Below are 19,221 nucleotides of genomic sequence, written 5' to 3' on the forward strand. Positions count from 1 at the left end.
CTGTATTGAGAAGAGCTATGGGCCCCCAATTCTCAATACTGCTCGGATCTTTACCCATTGAGAGAAGAATCAGGGCTGACCTATTCATTGACTTCGGCAGAGTGCCAGAGGAGAGACACTCATTGAATACCTCAGTCAAGAGGGGAGCTAAAGACTCCTTAACCCCTTGGGGACGGAGCCCATTATGACCCTAAGGACAGGAGCATTTTTTGCAAATCTGACCACTGTCACTTTAAGCATTAATAACTCTGGGATGCTTTTACTTATAAATTTGATTCCGAGATTGTTTTTTCGTGACATATTCTACTTTATGGTAGTGGTAAATTTTCGTTGATACTAATTTGAGGAAAAATTTGAAAATTTAGCATTTTTCTAACTTTGAAGCTCTCTGCTTGTAAGGAAAATAGACATTCCAAATAAATTATATATTGATTCACATATACAATATGCCTACTTTATATTTGCATCATAAAGTTGACATGTTTTTATTTTTGGAAAACATCAGAGGACTTCAAAGTTCAGCAGCAATTTTCCAATTTTTCACAAAATTTTCAAAATCTGAATTTTTCAGGGACCAGTTCAGTTTTGAAGTGGATTTGAAGGGCCTTCATATTAGAAATACCCCACAAATGACCCAATTATAAAAACTGCACCCCTCAAAGTATCCAAAATGACATTCAGTAAGTGTCTTCATTTTTTACACTTGCATGTTCTTGTAGACCCAGTTTTTGAATTTTTACAAGTGGTAATAGGAGAAAAAGCCCCCCAAAATTTGTAACCCAATTTCTCTCGAGTAAGGAAATACCTCATATGTGTTCGGCGGGCACAGTAGAGGGCTCAGAAGGGAAGGAGTGACAATGGGATTTTGGAAAGTGAATTTTGCTGAAATGGTTTTTGGGGGGCATGTCACATTTAGAAAGCCCCTATGGTGCCAGAACAGCAGAAAACCCCACATGGCATACCATTTTGGAAACTACACCCCTCAAGGCACGTAACAAGGGGTCCAGTTAGCCTTAACACCCCATAGGTGTTTGACGACTTTTAGTTAAAATCGGATGTGTAAATGGAAAAAAAAAATGTTTTCACTAAAGTGCAGTTTTTTCCCCAAATTTACCATTTTTACAAAGGGTAATGGGAGAAAATGCCCCCCAAAATTTGTAACCCCCATCTCTTCTGAGTATGGAAATACCCCATGTTAGGACGTAAAATGCTCTGCGGGCGAACTACAATGCTCAGAAAAGAGCGAGCGCCATTGAGCTTTTGGAAAGAGAATTAGTTTGGAATGGTAGTCAGGGGCCATGTGCGTTTACAAAGCCCCCCGTGGTGCCAGAAGAGTGGACCACCCTACATGTGACCCCATTTTGGAAACTACACCCCTCACAGAATTTAATAAGGGGTGCAGTGAGTATTTACACCCACTGGTGTTTGACAGATCTTTGGAACAGTGGGCTGTGCAAATGAAAAATAAAATTTTTCATTTTCACGGACCACTGTTCCAAAAATCTGTCAGACACCTGTGGAGCGTAAATACTCACTGCACCCCTTAATACATTACATGAGGGTTGAATACCAAAGTCCTAAAAAAATACACCATAGACTCCCATGTGCCCCAATGGCACCCATAGGGGAGTGTGTACTAATCCTGTCAAGGACAGGGGAACTCCATAAATGAATGTATACAGAGAAATTGGAGTTATAGCACCACCTTAAGTATAACCGTATACATTTTTATTGAAAATGTTTTACATAAAAAACATATAGATGCAAAAAAAAGTGAAGTATTGCAATGGAAATCCAACACAAAAATATCTGGCGCAGAGTAAGAATAATACATACAAAGGAGTACATAGAAATTTCTATGTACTCATTTGTATGTATTATTCTTACTCTGCGCCAGATATTTTTGTGTTGGATTTCCATTGCAATACTTCACTTTTTTTTGCATCTATATGTTTTTTCAATAAAAATTTATACGGTTATACTTAAGGTGGTGTTATAACTCCAATTTCTCTGTATACATTACATGAGGGTTGTAGTTTCCAAAATGGGGTCACATGTGGGGGGGTCCATTGTTCTGGCACTGTGGGGGCTTTGTAAACACACGTGGCCTTCAATTCCGGACAAATTCTCTTCAAAATCCCAATGGCGCTCCTTCTCTTCTGAGCATTGTAGTTCGCCCGCAGAGCACTTTACATCCACATATGGGGTATTTTCTTACTTAGAAGAAATGGGGTTAAAAATTTTGGGGGGCTTTTTTCCTATTTTCCCTTGTGAAAATGAAAAATGTTGGGTAACACCAGCATTTTAGTGAAAACCTTTTTGTTTTTTTCATTTTCCCATCCAAATTAAATGAAAATTCGTCAAACACCTGTGGGGTGTTAAGGCTCACTATACCCCTTGTCACGTTCCGTGAGGGGTGTAGTTTCCAAAATGGGGTCACATGTGGGTATTTATGTTTTTGCGTTTATGTCAGAACCGCTGTAAAATCAGCCACCCCTGTGCAAATCACCAATTTAGGCCTCAAATGTACATGGTGCGCTCTCACTCCTGAGCCTTGTTGTATGCCCGCAGAGCATTTTAAGCCCACATATGGGGTATTTCCGTACTTTTTTTTTGGGGGGGGGGGGCTTTTTTTCCCTTTTACTGCTTGTGAAAATAAAAAGTATGGGGCAACACAGCATGTTAGTGTAATTTTTTTTAATTTTTTTACACTAACAGGCTGGTGTAGCCCCCAACTTTTCCTTTTCATAAAGGGTAAAAGGAGAAAAAGTCCCCCAAGATTTGTAGTGCAATTTCTCTCGAGTACGGAAATACCCCATATGTGGCCCTAAACTGTTTCCTTGAAATACGACAGGGCTCCAAAATGAGAGAGGGCCATGCGCATTTGAGGACTAAGATAGGGATTGCATAGGGGTGGACATAGGGGTATTCTACGCCAGTGATTCCCAAACAGGGTGCCTCCAGCTGTTGCTAAACACTCAGCATGCCTGGACAGTTAGTGGTTGTCCAGAAATGCTGGGAGCTGTTGTTTTGCAACAGCTGGAGGCTCCGTTTTTGAAACACTGCCGCACAATATGTTTTTCCTTTTTATTGGGGGGGTGGGGGGGGGGGGACAATGTAAGCGGCTGTATGTATGTATGTATGTATGTATGTAGTGTTTTACCCTTTATTATGTGTTAGTGTAGTGTAGTGTAGAGTAGTGTTTTTAGGGTACATTCGCACTGGCATGTTACGGTGAGTTTCCCGCTAGGAGTTTGCGCTGTGGCGAAAAATTTTCCGCAGCCCAAACTTGAAGCAGGAACTTACTTATTGTGTGAATTTACCCTGTACATTCACATTCAAAACAACAACTCCCAGCATGTACTGATAGACCGTGCATGCCGGGAGTTGTACTTTTGCAACAGCTGGAGGCACACTGGTTGGAAAAACTTCAGTTAGGTCCTGTTGCCTAACTCAGTATTTTCCAATCAGTGTGCCACCAGCTGTTGCAAAACTACAACTCCCAGCATGTACTGATCGCCGAAGGGCATGCTGGGAGATGTAGTTATGCAACAGCTGGAGGTACTTAACCACAACTCCCAGCATGCCGAGACAGCTGTTTGATGTTAGGGCATGCTGGGATTTTCAGTTTTGCAACATCTGGAGGGCTACAGTTTATAGACCACTGCACAGTGATCTCCAAACTGTGACCCTCCAGATGTTGCAAAACTAAAAATCCCAGCATGCCCAGACAGCAAACAGGTGTTTGGGCATGCTAGGAGTTGTAGTTTTGCAACATCTGGAGGGATACAGTTTAGAGACCACTGTATAGTGGTCTCAAACTGTAGCCCTCCAGCTGTTGCAAAACTACATATTCCAGCATGCCCAAACAGCTGTCTGGGCATGCTGGGAGTTGTAGTTTTGCAACATCTGGAGGGCTACAGGTTAGAGACCACTGTATAGTGGTCTCAGACTGTAGCCCTCCAGATGTTGCTAGGCAACTTACCGACTTCCGTAGAATTCAGGGAGCCGTCCTCTTCTGCCGCACGTCATCGCCTCCCGCCGATCACCATCGCCCGCTGCCTCTGATCGATAAGTGGACTCCGGCGCCCATTCCCCTTCGCTTTCCCCGTTCTGCCTCGCCTATTGTGGGTGGGCAGGATGGGGAAAACGAAAATTAACCCCCCGCCCCCGATCTGCTAATGGTCGTCGCTTCTGACGACCAATAGCAGGGATAGGAGGGGTGGCACCCCTGCCACCTCACTCCTAACCCTTCAGGGGGATCGTAGGTGTCTTAGACAACTGCAATCCCCCTTACATTTCGGGTCACCATAGACCCGTATGACCCGGAATCTGTGCAAATCGCAAGTGTGACACCTCATCAGCAAGGACTTCACTCTGGAGATATCCTCCCGGCTACCTCCAGTCGAAACGAGAAGCTCGAATTTCCTCCTCAGAGCCTGATACAAGTGATACCTGTTCAGGGACCTGAGGCTTGAGAGCTAGCGGAAGAACCCCGCAACCCGCTTCTTGAATATCTCCCACCACTCCAGCTTACTACTACACAGGTAAGGTACTCAGGTACGCTTTAAGGCTACTTTTCCACTACTGTTGGCACACGGTAGAGTGACGGCTGCCAGGGAGAATAGTGGGAGAAGAAATACTGCTTGCACCATCTTTTTCTCCCGCTGAAAAACAGTGACGTCCAACGGACCCCATTGACTATAATGGGGTCCATCGGGACCGCTCTTGCCCGTTGCACCCCATCAAAAGGATAGCCGTCAAACTAAAAAAAATTAAAAAAAGAGTTTGATGGCCGTTCTTGACAGGGCACAACGGCAGTGTGAAAGTAGCCCAATAGTGAGTAAAATATAAGGCTAGGTTTATACTGCGTTTAGAGCTTCCATCACAGGCATCCTGTAATGCCGACCTATACTGTGGAGAAGAGCAGCAGATGCCATTCATTTCAATGGCTCTAAATGTCACCAGTATACGCTATATAGTGCGCTAAAAAGCGCAGTCTGCTGCATTGTCCAGACCGTTTAAAATAGCGTATATGGCAAAAACGGAGTCACTAGGTGACGTATACGCCAGCATCCTGTTCTTAGCGGGATGCCTTTAACGGAGAGTGAAGACGCAGTATGAACCTAGCCCATTGTTTCCCAACCGGGGTGCCTCCAGCTGTTGTAAAACTACAACTCCCTGCATGCCTGGACAGCCGAGGCACCCTGATTGTAAAACACTGACCTAGCCTAATATTTGTGGGGAAAAACGTATATTAGTGGCAAACCTTACCCTTCAGCCATCCACACCCCCAATAAACCGCACCCTGTCAGTGTAGAAGTGTCCCTGGAATGTTTTAGTTGTTGGCTACTAAGTAACTAGCCTTTGATTCCAAACATGATGTCACTAAATGAAAAATATAATAAATACATTAACAAGTAGTAAAAACACAGATATGGCCGCCCTCACACGATGCGGTAATCTCTACAGCCGCCCCCTGGGGAATATGGCTATAGCTGAGCAATGATTAGTCGCACGGCAGCCTCTTACCGCAGCGTGTGAATGCGCCCATATATACCGTCACCAGGACAGGGAATATAAGGCCGCTTTCACACTTTGTGGTAAGGAGCTAATTAGTAAAGAGCTGTCACCTATTAAGGTAAAGGGTTGTTTTCTGTAGTAATGCTTGTCACGTGCCATTCCCTCTTACATCTGTGACCCCACTGTACCCTCAGCAGCCATGAGTAATGTCTCCCAACCCCTGGATCTCCTCGGCTCAGGGTAAAATCCTTGCACACAGCCCTCAGCACTACCGTTTTTTTTTCCAGGATATCCCCGCTAACAGCTCCGCACCCCGGTGTTACCATGGAAACCGGCCATTCCCGGGCCGAGCCCTCCCCTCCCTGCACGTCACGGACGGGCGGGACCATCTTGTCTTCCGGGTTGTTGCCCATTTAACATATTTACCTCCCCCTGAGGGAATCTCTGTTGACGGCTCCATTTTGGCAGCAGAGGGTCCTGTCAGCCTCTTCCTCCTTCAGGGTACAGCGGTGCGGCACTTGTGAAGGTGAGGGGCCTGGTCCGGGGGGGAGGGGGAAATAACTTCGTGGAAACTTTATAGGGTTTTTTTGCAGCGCTGCCTCTGGGATCATCGCTTTATATGAATACGTGTAGGTAGTAGTGCAGAGCTGGACATGGCGTGTAGAGATGTAGCTGAGCTGACTGTGTATCTTAAAGCGTTACTTGCAAGCTGCAAATTACAAACTCCACTCTGCTACATGTTGACCGGACATTGTGGGTGCAGAGGACGGTGGGGCTGGGTTAGCACTATGGCAGTGCTGCAGTGTGCGGGAAGGACGTCAGGATTTCCACTTCTTCCCCTTCCAGTCACATGAAACCACACCCAGAGAGGTTCTTCCCTGCGAGAGGGAAAGTGGCCGAACGTGTTGTGTGCAGTGTTTGCTGTAAAACACTGCAGTGTGTGTGTGTGTGTGTGTGTGTGTGTGTGTGTGTGTGTGTGTGTGTGTGCGCAGTGTGTGTCTGTGTATGTTGTGTGTGCAGTGTCTAGTGTGCATGTAATGTGGTGTGCTGTGTTATAAACATAATATTTATCATTATAAAAGAAGACATTCCATACTCCATGTTGGGGGGTGGGGGGGGGTGGTTCCAATCTTCCAATTTTATTTTTACGCTTACATTTTTTCCTCCTTCCCCCTTCAAAAATTCATAACTCTTTTATATTTTCATCCACAGACTAGTATGAGGACTTGTTTTTTTTTTGTGTGACCAGTTGTCCATTGTAATGACATCACTCACTTTACCGTAAAATGTATGGCGCAACCAAAAAAATACTATTTGTGTGGGGGAATTAAAAAGAAAACCGCAATTTTGGAAGGTTTTGTTTTCACGCCGTACAATTAATGATAAAAATGACGTGTTTTTTATTTTATTTTTTTTTTTTTTCTCTCTGGGTCAATACGATTAAAATGATACCCATGATTATACACTTTTCTATTACTATTGCGCTTAAAAAAAATCGCAAACTTTTTAACCAAATTAGTACGTTTAAAATCCCCCTATTTTGAAGGCCTATAACTTTTTCATTTTTCCGTATAAGTGGTGGTATGAGGGCTAATTTTTTGCGCCTTTATTGATACCATATTTGCTTATACAAAACATTTATTACATTTTTTTTTTGAATAAAATGTTATAAAACAGCTATTTTGGACTTTTTCTTTTCGTTCACCGTATGGGATCATTTACATTTTATTTTAATAGTTCGGATATTTACACACGTGGCGATACCAAATATGTATATACATTTTTTTTCTTTTACCCTTTTTTGGGGGTAAAATAGGGAAAATGGGACAATTTACGTTTTTATTGGGGGAGGGGGGGTTTTCACTCTTTTTTTTTTATTTTTTATTTTTACACTCTTATAGTCCCCATAGGGGACTATTTATAGCAACCATTCGATTGCTAATCCTGTTCAGTGCTATGTATAGGACACAGCACTGATCAGGGTTATCGGTCATCTTCTGCTCTGGTCTGCGGGAAAGCAGAAGACTCCCAGAAGACAGCGGAGGCAGGTGAGGGGACCTCCGTCTGCCGTGCAGGATGATCGGATCGCCGCGGCAGCGCTGCGGGCGATCCGATCATCCTGTTAAGTGACAGCGATGCTGCAGATGCCGTGATCTGTATTGATCACGGCATCTGAGGGGTTAATGGCGGACATCCGTGGGATCACAGGTGTCCGCCATTACCGGCGGGTCCCTGGCTGCGATCCACAGCCGGGACCTGCCGCGCATGATGCCGGCATCGCTCCGATGCTCGCGGTTATGCTCAGGGCGTAAATGTACGTCCTGGTGCGTTAAGTACCACATCACCAGGACGTATGTTTACGTCCTGCGTCGTTATGGGGTTAAATAATTACACCTAAAAACTCTTTTTTTTTTTTGTATTCTAACAGATGTGTAGTATATCTTGAGGGTGCGCCCCTTTTAAGAAACTTAGGTAGTCGGAATTTCTACTCTATTCTTTCTACTAATTGTTATAGATAAAATCCTCTATCACGCCTATCTTTATGTAGCTGCAACCTGTAATCCTACAGTCTGCACATAGCCCTTGGGTTAGGCTATACTACCAACTTTTCCAGTTATGATGACGTGTCTGAGAAGGCTTACTCATGCTAAGTATGTGCTTTCTCATAATCCTTAGTATCAGTCAGTAAATTGGTGGTTTTCTTATAGATTTTCTGTTTTGTGCCTTTATTTGTGTAGTTGTGAAATGTCAGTGTTGTAATGTCCTGGGTCTCATTTTGTTTGCTAAAAGGACAGATGGTCAATACTAAAGAGGCTGTTCAAACATCACTATTATTGGTCCAATTGCATAGGTTGTACAGTTATTTCAAGGTGTAATTATACTGTTCTCTTAAATACAACAAAAAGAAGACCAAAGAATATGTCTGCACTCACCACGGAAGTAAAGTTAATTTCATGTTTTATTGTAGATACAAAATCATCGAACAGAGTCGAGGTACAAATCTTCACCTGGGGTGCAGGGAGGGAGAGCGGCTAGGCAGCCAACGGCAGGAGCGTATAGCTAGAACAACAGCGCGGTTTTGCATCAAGGACGCATCATCCGGTTCCAGCAGGAACCGGATGATGCGTCCTTGGCACGAAACCGCGCTGTTCTAGCTATACGCTCCTGCCGTCGGCTGCCTAGCCGCTCTCCCTCCCTGCACCCCAGGTGAAGATTTGTACCTCGACTCTGTTCGATGATTTTGTATCTACAATAAAACATGAAATTAACTTTACTTCCGTGGTGAGTGCAGACATATTCTTTGGTCTTCTTTTTGTTGTATTTTACGGAATTGTTTTTCCTGCTAGTGTCTGGCACCCCACTTTTTTCATCACCGGGATTTATCTATAGTGCTTATATTTTTGCAAGCTAGCTATTTAGACGTGTTGGAGTGCCCATCCCCCAGTCTCTTCTTTGTTTGATTATACTGTTCTCTATTGGTGTGTGTTAGGGCCCATTCACACTATGTATTTTGAGTGGAATTGTGCACGGAAGATACGATGCAGCATCCTCCCGTTGTTTTCAATGGGATTCTGCTTCACCATTCACAATATAGAATTTTTATGGTGGATGTTGTGGATCCCAGACCCCGCCAGTGAAATCCGCTCAGAAATGCATTGACATCTATGGGAACTTTCAATGAATGTAAAGAGGAAACAGAAGTAAATGTGATTCTTAGCTTAGACTAGGCATTCTACAAATACTGCAGACTTTTGAATTCTCAAAATATAGAAAATGTGAGCGGGCAAGCAGGGCTCTGTGCACTGAGGCTCTATGACATGCCCCTGGCTCACACAGCAGGCTGATTAGCCAGGAGCCTGCACAGAGCTCTGCTTGTCCTGCCCTCACTTCCTGTACACAGACACACAGGCAATAGCTGCGGCATTTTTTCACCCAAAGATACATTTTTATTTAACCACTGTAAATTACAAATATACATATAATGGTTTTATCTACATTTATATAAAACATTCTTGCAAATGACATGCATGCTAAATACAACTGATGAAAAAAAACATGCTCCCCCCCCCCCCCCACCCCTTTCGGTTATCAGGCAGGGAGTGAGCAGAGCTGCTTGTTGCTTAGCAGTTGTGTATACTGTACAACACATTACTTGTACTGAGGATTACTCCCCCAAGAGAACAGCTGTCGGGAATATAACACTGATGTGGGCTGCTCACCATAACTATACATAGTACCCATCCTTAATACTACTTGTGGAATCCAGTAAATAAACCTACAAGTAAGGCTGGTTTCTAAAGGCCTCACACACGATAAGTCGTCAAAACCTAGTGCCTCCTGACTCTCCTCATGGTATCAGGGGTAAGGGTAGCATATGAGTAACTTTACAGGGGTATTCCCATCTCAAAGATTGTATTTAATCTTGTAGTTCATGTAGGGGAAAAAAAGATTCTTGCAAATATCTATAATAGTTTTATAATTACCTTTCTTGCATAATTTCAGAGATAAGGGCTTTCGTTGTCTTCCCTTTATTGAGGAGTTGTCTACTTTACCATCCACTAGTCTGCTCTGAGTAGTGGTCGGGGGTCTTGGCGGCTGCTGTAAGTGCAGGAGCCCTTATCTCTGTTTTACTTTACTAGTGACAGCTGCCTGACTACTGGGGGATACTGGAGTCTCAATCCTGAGTCCATGTAAAGAAGATAAGAGCTAGTGAGGGGATTGAAGTGAAGTGTGAGTGTGTGTGTGTGTGTGTATATGTATTTGGATGTATGTACACGTGTGCGCGTGTGTGCGTGCCCCTGGCCTTAACTCTGTAAGACTGCCCTCTCATCACTGAGCCTGTTAAAGTACAGGAGAGCTACAGAGGCAGATGTGAATACACCTTTAAAGTGTGCCTGCCATTTCAAAAGATTTTTAAAAACCTGCATGGTATTGTTAGTGATGACATGGTGATTTTTAGTGCTTTCGCTGCGGTTAGGAGTCCCTGAGTGGTTAACACACATTTCTCATTCTCTCTGTTTCACCAGACCTTAGTTTGCCAGTAGTATGTACACAGGGACTTCCTCCTCTGGCAAATGACAGGACAGCACCTACTCCCAGTCCTGTGGAGTCGGTAGATAAATGTTCCGACTCCGGAGTTTTCTGTACTTCCGGCTCCCCGACTTCTCTGTATTAATATGCGAATGTATTTTATACATTCCTTGAAGGAAAGAAAGGTAACATACATGTCATTACCACAGGACTACTGGCTGGGAAGCCAACAGTCTACTGTATTGAACAGTTTGTGTGCTGATCTGCTGCGGAAGACAGGGCAGTGGGAGGATCAAGGAAGGGGCATTTATTATAAAACATGATTTCCCTAGTAGAATCCCATAGTCATGTTTAAAGTTTAAAGGGGTACTCCGCCCCTAGACATCTTATCCCCGGGGTCCCGTTGCTGGCGACCCCCGGGATCGCCGCTGCGGCACCGTGCTTTCATTACTACACAGAGAAAGTTCGGGGGACGGATACAGAGCGATAGTGGATGGAGCAGCGTAATGTCATAGCTCCGCCCCTCGTGACATCACGCCCTGCCCCCTTAATGCAAGTCTATGGCAGGGGGCGTGAAGACTGCCACGCCCCCTCCCATAGACTTGTATTGAGGGGGCTGGCCGTGACGGTGCTCCAACCCCTGTATCGCCCGTCATTACGCACAGAGCGAACTCACTCTGTGCAGTAATGATAGCGCGGTGCCGCAGCGGCAATCCCGGGGGGTCCCCAGCAGCGGAACCCCGGCGATCTGACATCTTATCCCCTATCCTTTGGATAGTGGATAAGATGTCTAGGTGCGGAGTACCCCTTTAAGCTTCAGTCTTGAACTATTGACCCTCCATTCCCTTCACTTATACACGTGTCTCTAGGCCTGCAAAAAAACATATTTCCTTAACCCCTTATCAGTGAGAGGCTAGGTTACCCATGGGTTCCCTGTAACAGCAGAACACAACACTATGGAAAGTATAAGTATTGCCACTCCTAATTGTGCGCTGTGTGCCAAATAGTAAAGCACATGAAAAGCTTCTTCACGGTCACTTAACGTGTTCGTTTTGCGGTTACGTGAGGCACTGCATGCATTGGTCTTTATTCTTAAAGTAAAGAAGTCATTAATTATAACTTTTTGTGAATTGGGACATTTAAACTTGCTTTTTTTTAAATTTTTTATATTCCAATCTAAATTTAGTAGGAGTCGGTGCATTGTTTGCCGACTCCGACTCCAGGTACCCAAAATTTGTCTGACTCCACAGCTCTCTGCTATGTCATGAAGTTATGGCGAGAGTTCACTAGACTGACTAGGTTGGCACTATGCTGGGGGATTATTTATAGTAAACTACTATAAGTGGCATGAGATGGAAGAAGAGGGCTATTAATTTACTTTATTTTAAAGGCGCTTCTTGAGCAGAAAGGAAACAAACCGCAGCAGAGAGGATGTCTGCAAAGGAGTTGCATCATAAAAGCCGCCCTGATCTAAGCAGTGATCTGAACTGCTGATGACTATAGGAAGGAGTAGAGGGAATTGCACAGGAGTCAGCACTGTGTAGTATGTACATGGCAGGAACACAAGTATCTGTGCAAGGGCCAGCTGTGTGGGTGGTAAAAGATAAGAGGGAAACCTTGCTTAACATTTCAGGCACAGAATGGATCCTCTGGAGTAGGCAGACGGTCTCAAATTTACTCAGTCCAGGCCCTGCATGGCATTAAACAAGACCTGCCCCCCCCGCTTCCTGTGCCCCCTCTTGGTGTCATTGCTGCTATAGACAAATTTCTTCTGACAACAGGTAGTGAACAGCAGTTTGCAGGGAAGTAAGCCACCTAATGGCAAATACTTTTACTTTTTTTTTTTTTTTTTTTTTCCTGTGGAAGATGTAATTTTTGATAAATGAAATGATTTACAAATATGTTACAGATGGCATAGGCAATCACATGGAGAGATTTTTTTTTTTTAAATGACAGTGACCATTTCCGTTTAGAGACTGATGGCACCACTATTGTAGCTGTCTAAAAGAGACCTCCCATTGGACCCCATTATAAGTTAGTGGTATCTGTTGAGCATTGTGTCTTCCATTATCAATAATCACAACGCATGAAGAGCTTCTGCTAGGAAGAGGGGGAAACTGGCTGCAGCTAGAGTGATGAAAATAAGGAACCATAGGCCACTGTACTGTTGAAAGAGCACCAATTTGTCTTAAAGGGGTAATCCAGCCATATACATCTTATACCCTGTCTAAAGGATAGGGGATTAGATGTTTGAAACAAGCCGGGCTGCTGCTCCTGTCTCGGGAACCTTTGTGTTTCTGGGACTGGACACTTGACTTCACGTCACGCCCCCTCGTGACATGATGCCACGCCTCCTCCATTCATGTATATGGGAGGGGCGTGGCTGCCTCCCATAGAAATTAATGGAGGGGGCGTGGTGTCACAAGTCAAGTTAGATTTTGATCAGATCTTTGACTAAAATCACATTAGGGGCTCATGCATAAAAATGCATTACAGCTCCAGGCTAAAACCAGGGCCAGACTGAGAACATTGGTCACCTATCCTGTGACCAATGGATGGGCACTGTCAGAGAAAAAAAAAATTATATGTTGTACTTCTTGGCAAAACAATAGTTTTTCTAATATACTTCTTGTAAAAATAAATAAATAAATAAAAAACACATTTTATTAAAGAAAACTGCCTTTTGAAAATCCCACCACTAGGGGGTCCCCATACCTCCTGGGACATGGAGTCCCACAGCAGCATCAGCTTGCCCAAAGGTCATTGACACGAGATGGCTGACTGACAAGGCTGTAGGAGGAAGACAGCCTGCAGCAACACTGCTGTAACACTTAATTTTACCAATCATGTGCCTCCAGCTGTTGCAAAACTACAATTCCAAGCATGCCTGGACAGTCAAAGGATGTCTGGGCATGCTGGGAGTTGTAGTTTTGTGAAAGCTGCAGGCTCACAGCTGAAGGCAACCCTGCTGCAAAAATTTATCCAAACACTGTACCTCCAACTATTCCAAAACTACAAGTCCCAGCATTACAGGACTGCCTAAGAATGACACACATGAATGATATAGGAACATATAGTAAATCCCAGCTGTCAGACTCTCCTTGATCTCCAGGCCACTGCCCCCACCCCAACTCCTTTGTTTTGAACAGTGGGGCGACTTGTCCACTTTATTCATTCTGTTGACCTACCGGAGGACAGAGTACAGCTCTCTGGTAGTTCCACTGACAATGAATGGAGCTGCACCGTGCAAGTCCTCAGTCTGGAGATCACTGGGATAGGGGATAGGTTCATTTAACCACTTAGGGACCAAGGGCGTACCTGTACGCCCGTGGGAATTTCGGTCTTGGACCCGATTGGACCGGGGAGACTGCTGATATCTATCAGCAGGCACCCCATGCAAATGCCCATGGGGGGCATGAATTCACATCAGCGATTTGCGGCGGTTAGGGGTCTCCGTTGAGTTGGGGGATCGGGGTTGTCTAAGACTCCCACGATCCCCCTGAAGGCATAGGAGTGAGGTGGCAGGAGCCACCCCCTCCTTTCCCTGCTATTGGTTGACCAGAAGCGACTACCAATAGTAGTAGATCTGGGGCGGGGGGGGGGGTGGGGTTAACTCTCGGTTTCCCCGTTCTGCCCACCCACAATAGGGCGGGCAGAACGGGGGAACCGACGAGGACCGGCGCTGAAGTCCACTTACCCATCGGTGGCGGTGATCTGCGGCAGAAGAGGACGGCGATGCGGCTCCCTGGATCCTACGTAAGTCGGTGAGTTCCCTAGCAACATCTGGAAGGCTACAGTTTGACACCACTATGCAGTGGTCTCTAAAGTGTAGCCCTCCAGATGTTGCCAAACTACAACTCCCAGCGTGCCCAAACTGTAAACAGCTGTCTCGGCATGCTGGGAGTTGTAGTTGCGTACCTCCAGCTGCTGCATAACTACATCTGCCAGCATGCCCTTCGTCGATCAGTACATGCTGGGAGTTGTAGTTTTGCAACAGCTGGAGGCCAACTAGTTGGAAAATACTGAGTTGGGTAACAGAACCTAACTGAAGTTTTTCCAACCAGTGTGCCTACAGCTGTTGCAAAAGTACAACTCCCGGCATGCACGGTCTGTCAGTACATGTTGGGAGTTGTAATTTTGAAACAGCTGGAGGTTTGCAGGGTACATTTACACGGGCGGGTCTAAAGTGAGTTTCCTGCTTCAAGTTTGAACTGCAAACTCCTAGCGGGAAACTCACTATAAATCTCTGCCAGTGTGAATTTAGCCTAAAGCACTACACTCAGGGGTGTGGAAATTTGAAAAAAAAAATACTTGTCCAAGGGACTAAAGCGGAGATAAAATAATTTCAACCAAAATAGTACGATTACCCCCCCCCCCCCCCCCCCCGATCGCACAACTGGCAGCAGCACTTGTCAGTCCACTCCTGTACAAAACATACATTCATACATGCATACACCAGCCACTGCCCCCTAGATTATACAGTATATACATCATACATACATACATACACCGGCCACTGCCCCCTAGATTATACAGTATATACATCATACATACATACATACATACATACACCGGGCCACTGTCCCCTATATTATACAGTATATACATACATCATACATAGACACATCATAAATAATACACCGGCCACTGCCCCTATATTATACAGTATATACATACATCATACATAGACACATCATACATGCATACACCGGCCACTACCCCTATATTATACAGTATATACATACATACACCGGCCACTGCCCCTATATTATACAGTATATACATACACCGGCCACTACCCCTATATTATACAGTATATACATACATACACCGGCCACTGCCCCTATATTATACAGTATATACATCGACACATCATACATACATACATACACTGGCCACTGCCCCTATATTATACATTACATACATACATCATACATACACCGCCGCTGCTTCCCCATCATACATTATATACACACATACAGACATCACACATACACACATATATATATATATATATATATATATATATATATATATATACACCATACATATGCACACATCATACATACAGCCGCCGCTGATACACCCCCCCCCCCCAATCATACATTACATACATATACAACCACCCTTCCCGCCGCCTGCATGCTCGGCCTCCTCACCTGAGCTTCACACTCACATGCTTCTACATTACACAAGAAGCAGGGGGAGAGCGAGGACGAACACCGCTCCGTACACAGCTCCTCCCCTCCCCCACACACAGCTCCATCCCCCTCCCCCTGATCTGTCTCCACAGGACCTCATCTACCACGGGGAGGCTGCAAGTTTGCACGGGGAAAACACAGAGCGGGGGAGGGGAGAGAGGGCATCTGTGCAGAGCTCCTGACCTCCTTAATGACTGCTGTGTGTGAGGAGGACAGACTGCACTGCACGGGGCTGGGGAGGATTTCTGTGTTTGAGGAGGACAGACTGGGGCACGGGGTGGGTTCTCTGAGCAGCGGCCCCCGGCTACTGAAATCAGCTGGAGGCCGCCGCCCCCTCCATACACCCTGAGCGCGGGTGTGAGGTGAGATTTCTGAAGTCGGTCCGGCCCTGCTAGCCCGATACTGGGCTAAATCTATGAAAAATTCACCTGCCCGGAGCCCAAAACTACTTGTCCCGGGCGTCGGGCGATAGGATTCCCACATCCCTGTACACTACACTAAACTAACACATAATAAAGGGTAAAACGCTACATATACACCCCCTTACACTGTCTCAACCCCTGCCCCCAATAAAAATGAAAAACATTTCGTACGGTAGTGTTTCCAAAACGGAGGCTCCAGCTGTTGCACAACAACTCCCAGCATTTCCGGACAGCCATTGACCGTCCAGGCATGCTGGGAGTTTAGCAACAGTGGAGGCTCCCTGTTTGGGAATCACTGGCATAGAATACCCCTATGCAATCCCTAATTTAGTCCTCAAATGCGCATGGCGCTCTCTCACTTCAGAGCCCTGTCGTATTTCAAGGAAACAGTTTAGGGCCACACGTGGGGTATTTCCGTACTCTGAAGAAATTGCGTTACAAATTTTGGGGGGCTTTTACCCCTTATGAGAAGGAAAAGTTGCTTTTTATTTTCACAAGTGGCAAAAGGGGGGGAAAAAGACCCCCAAAATTTGTAACGAAATACGGAAATGCTCTGCAGGCACACAACAAGGCTCAGGAATGAGAGCGCACTATGTACATTTGAGGCCTAAATTGGTGATTTGCACAGGGGTGGCTAATTTTACAGCGGTTCTGACAAACACAAAAAATACCCATATGCGACCCCATTTTGGAAACTGCACCCCTCACGGAATGTATTAAGGGGTATGGTGAGCGTTTTACAGTTTTTGCATTTTCATTTTTTCCTCATCACCTTCTAAAAATCATAACTCTTTCAATTTTGCACCTCAAAATCCATATTATGGCTTATTTTTTGCGCCACCAATTCTACTTTGCAGTGACATTAGTCATTTTACCAAAAAATCCATGGCGAAACGGAAAAAAAAAATCATTGTGTGACAAAATTGAAGAAAAAATTAAATTTTGTAACTTTTGGGGGCTTCCGTTTCTACTCAGTGCATTTTTCGGTAAAAATAACAGCTTATCTTTATTCTGTAGGTCCATACAGTTAAAGTGATACCCTATTTATATAGGTTGGATATTGTCGTATTTCGGAAAAAAATCATAACCTCATGCAGGAAAATGTATACGTTTAAAATTTTAATCTTCTGACCCCTATAACTTTTTTTATTTTTCCGCGTACGGGCCGGTATGAGGACTAATTTTTTTGTGCCGTGTTCTGAAGTTTTTATCGGTATCATTTTTGTATTGATCGGACTTTTTTATCGCTTTTTATTCATTTTTTCATGATATAAAAAGTGACCAAAAATACACTATTTTGGACTTTTGAATTTTTTTGCGCGCACGCCAATGACCGTGCAATTTAATTAACGATATATTTTTATAGTTTGGACATTTTCGCACACGGCGATACCACATATGTTTTTATTTTTATTTGCACAGTTTTTATTTTATTTTTTTTTGAGAAAAGGGGGTGATTCAAATTTTTTATAGGGAAGGGGTTAAATGACCTTTTGTTAACTTTTTTTTTTTTTTCTTTTTTTGCATTGTTATAGCTCCCATAGGGACCTATCACACTGCACACACTGATCTCCTATGCTGATCCCTGCAAAGCCATAGCTTTGCAGGGATCAGTCAGATAGGGGCTCGATTGCTCAAGCCTGTAGCTCAGGCTTGGAGCAATCAATCCCCGATCGGGCGCCGCGGAGAGAGGTAAGGAGACCTCCGCCTGCGTCCCAGCTGATCGGAACATCGCGATTTTATCGCGATGTCCCGATCAGCCCGACTGAGCTGCCGGGAACCGTTTACTTTCGTTTTCAGATGCGGCGATCAACTTTGATCGCCGCATCTGAATTGTTAACAGCGCACGTCTCTGCTGAGTATGGAAATACCCCATGTGTGGATGTCAAGTGCTCTGCTGGCGAACTACAATGCTCAGAAGAGAAGAAGCGCCATTGAGCTTTTGGAAAAAAAATAATTGTTTGGAATTGAAATCAGGGGCCATGTGCGTTCAAAGTCCCCTGTGCTGCCAGAACAGTGGACCCCCCCCCACATGTGACCCTATATTGAAAACTACACCCCTCACAGAATTTAATAAGGGGTGCAGTGAGTATTTACACCCCACTGGTGTTTGACAGATCTTTGGAACAGTGGGCTGTGTAAATGAAAAATTACATTTTTTCATTTTCACAGACCACTGTTCCAAAAATCTGTCAGACACCTGTGGGGCGTACATGCTCACTGAACCCCTTATTACATTACATGAGGGTTGTAGTTTCCAAAATGTGGTCACATGTGGGAGGGAGGGTCCATTGTTGTGGCACAATGGGGGCTTTGTAAACACACGTGGCCTTCAATTCCAGACAAAATATTTCTTCAAAAGCCCAATGGTGCTCCTTCTCTTCTGAGCATTGTAGTTTGCCTGCAGAGCACTTTACATCCACACATGGGGTATTTACTCAGAAGAAATGGCGTTACAAATGTTGCCTTGTGAAAAAGACAAATTTAGGTTAACGCCAGCATTTTAGTGAATTTATTTATTTATTTTTTCATTTTTCCATCCAACTTTGAAGAATTTTCATTAAACACCTGTGGGGTGTTAAGGCGCACTATACCCCTTGTTATGTTCCGTGAGGGGTGTAGTTTCCAAAATGGGGTCACATGTGGGTATTTTTTGTTTGTCAGAACCGCTGTAAAATCAGCCACCCCTGTGTAAAACACCAATTTAGGCCTCAAATGTACATAGTGCACTCTCACTCCTAAGCCTTGTTGTGCATCCGCAGAGCATTTAACGCCCACACATTGGGCATTTCCGGAATTTTGGGGGTCTTTTTTTTCCTTTAATGCTTGTGAAAATAAAAAGTATGTGGCAACACCAGCATGTTGGTGTAAGAAAAAAATTTTTTTTTACACTAGCAAGCTGGTGTAGCCCCCAACTTTTCATTTTCATAAGGAGAAAAAGCCCCCCAAAATTTGTAGTGCAATTTCTCCTGATTACGGAAATACCCCATATGTGGCCCTAAACTCTTTCCTTGAAATACGACAGGGCTCCGAAGTGAGAGAGC

General features: G+C 44.5%; 1 protein-coding gene across 2 annotated transcripts in view; it reads left to right on the top strand.

Annotated features, from left to right (window-relative positions):
• Nucleotides 1-5,833: 5,833 nt before the first annotated feature.
• ANXA7 (annexin A7) overlaps nt 5,834-19,221 on the top strand; it is a 47,917-nt gene continuing 34,529 nt past the window's right edge. Inside the window, exon 1 of one of the 2 annotated variants that reach the window (XM_056530342.1) lies at nt 5,834-6,049. The gene's annotated coding sequence lies outside the window, so the exon portion shown is untranslated. The remainder of the gene's footprint in view (nt 6,050-19,221) is intronic. The other variant, XM_056530343.1, reaches the window with a different exon arrangement.

The sequence above is a fragment of the Hyla sarda genome, chromosome 7, assembly GCF_029499605.1.
Source record: "Hyla sarda isolate aHylSar1 chromosome 7, aHylSar1.hap1, whole genome shotgun sequence".
NCBI lineage: Eukaryota > Metazoa > Chordata > Amphibia > Anura > Hylidae > Hyla > Hyla sarda.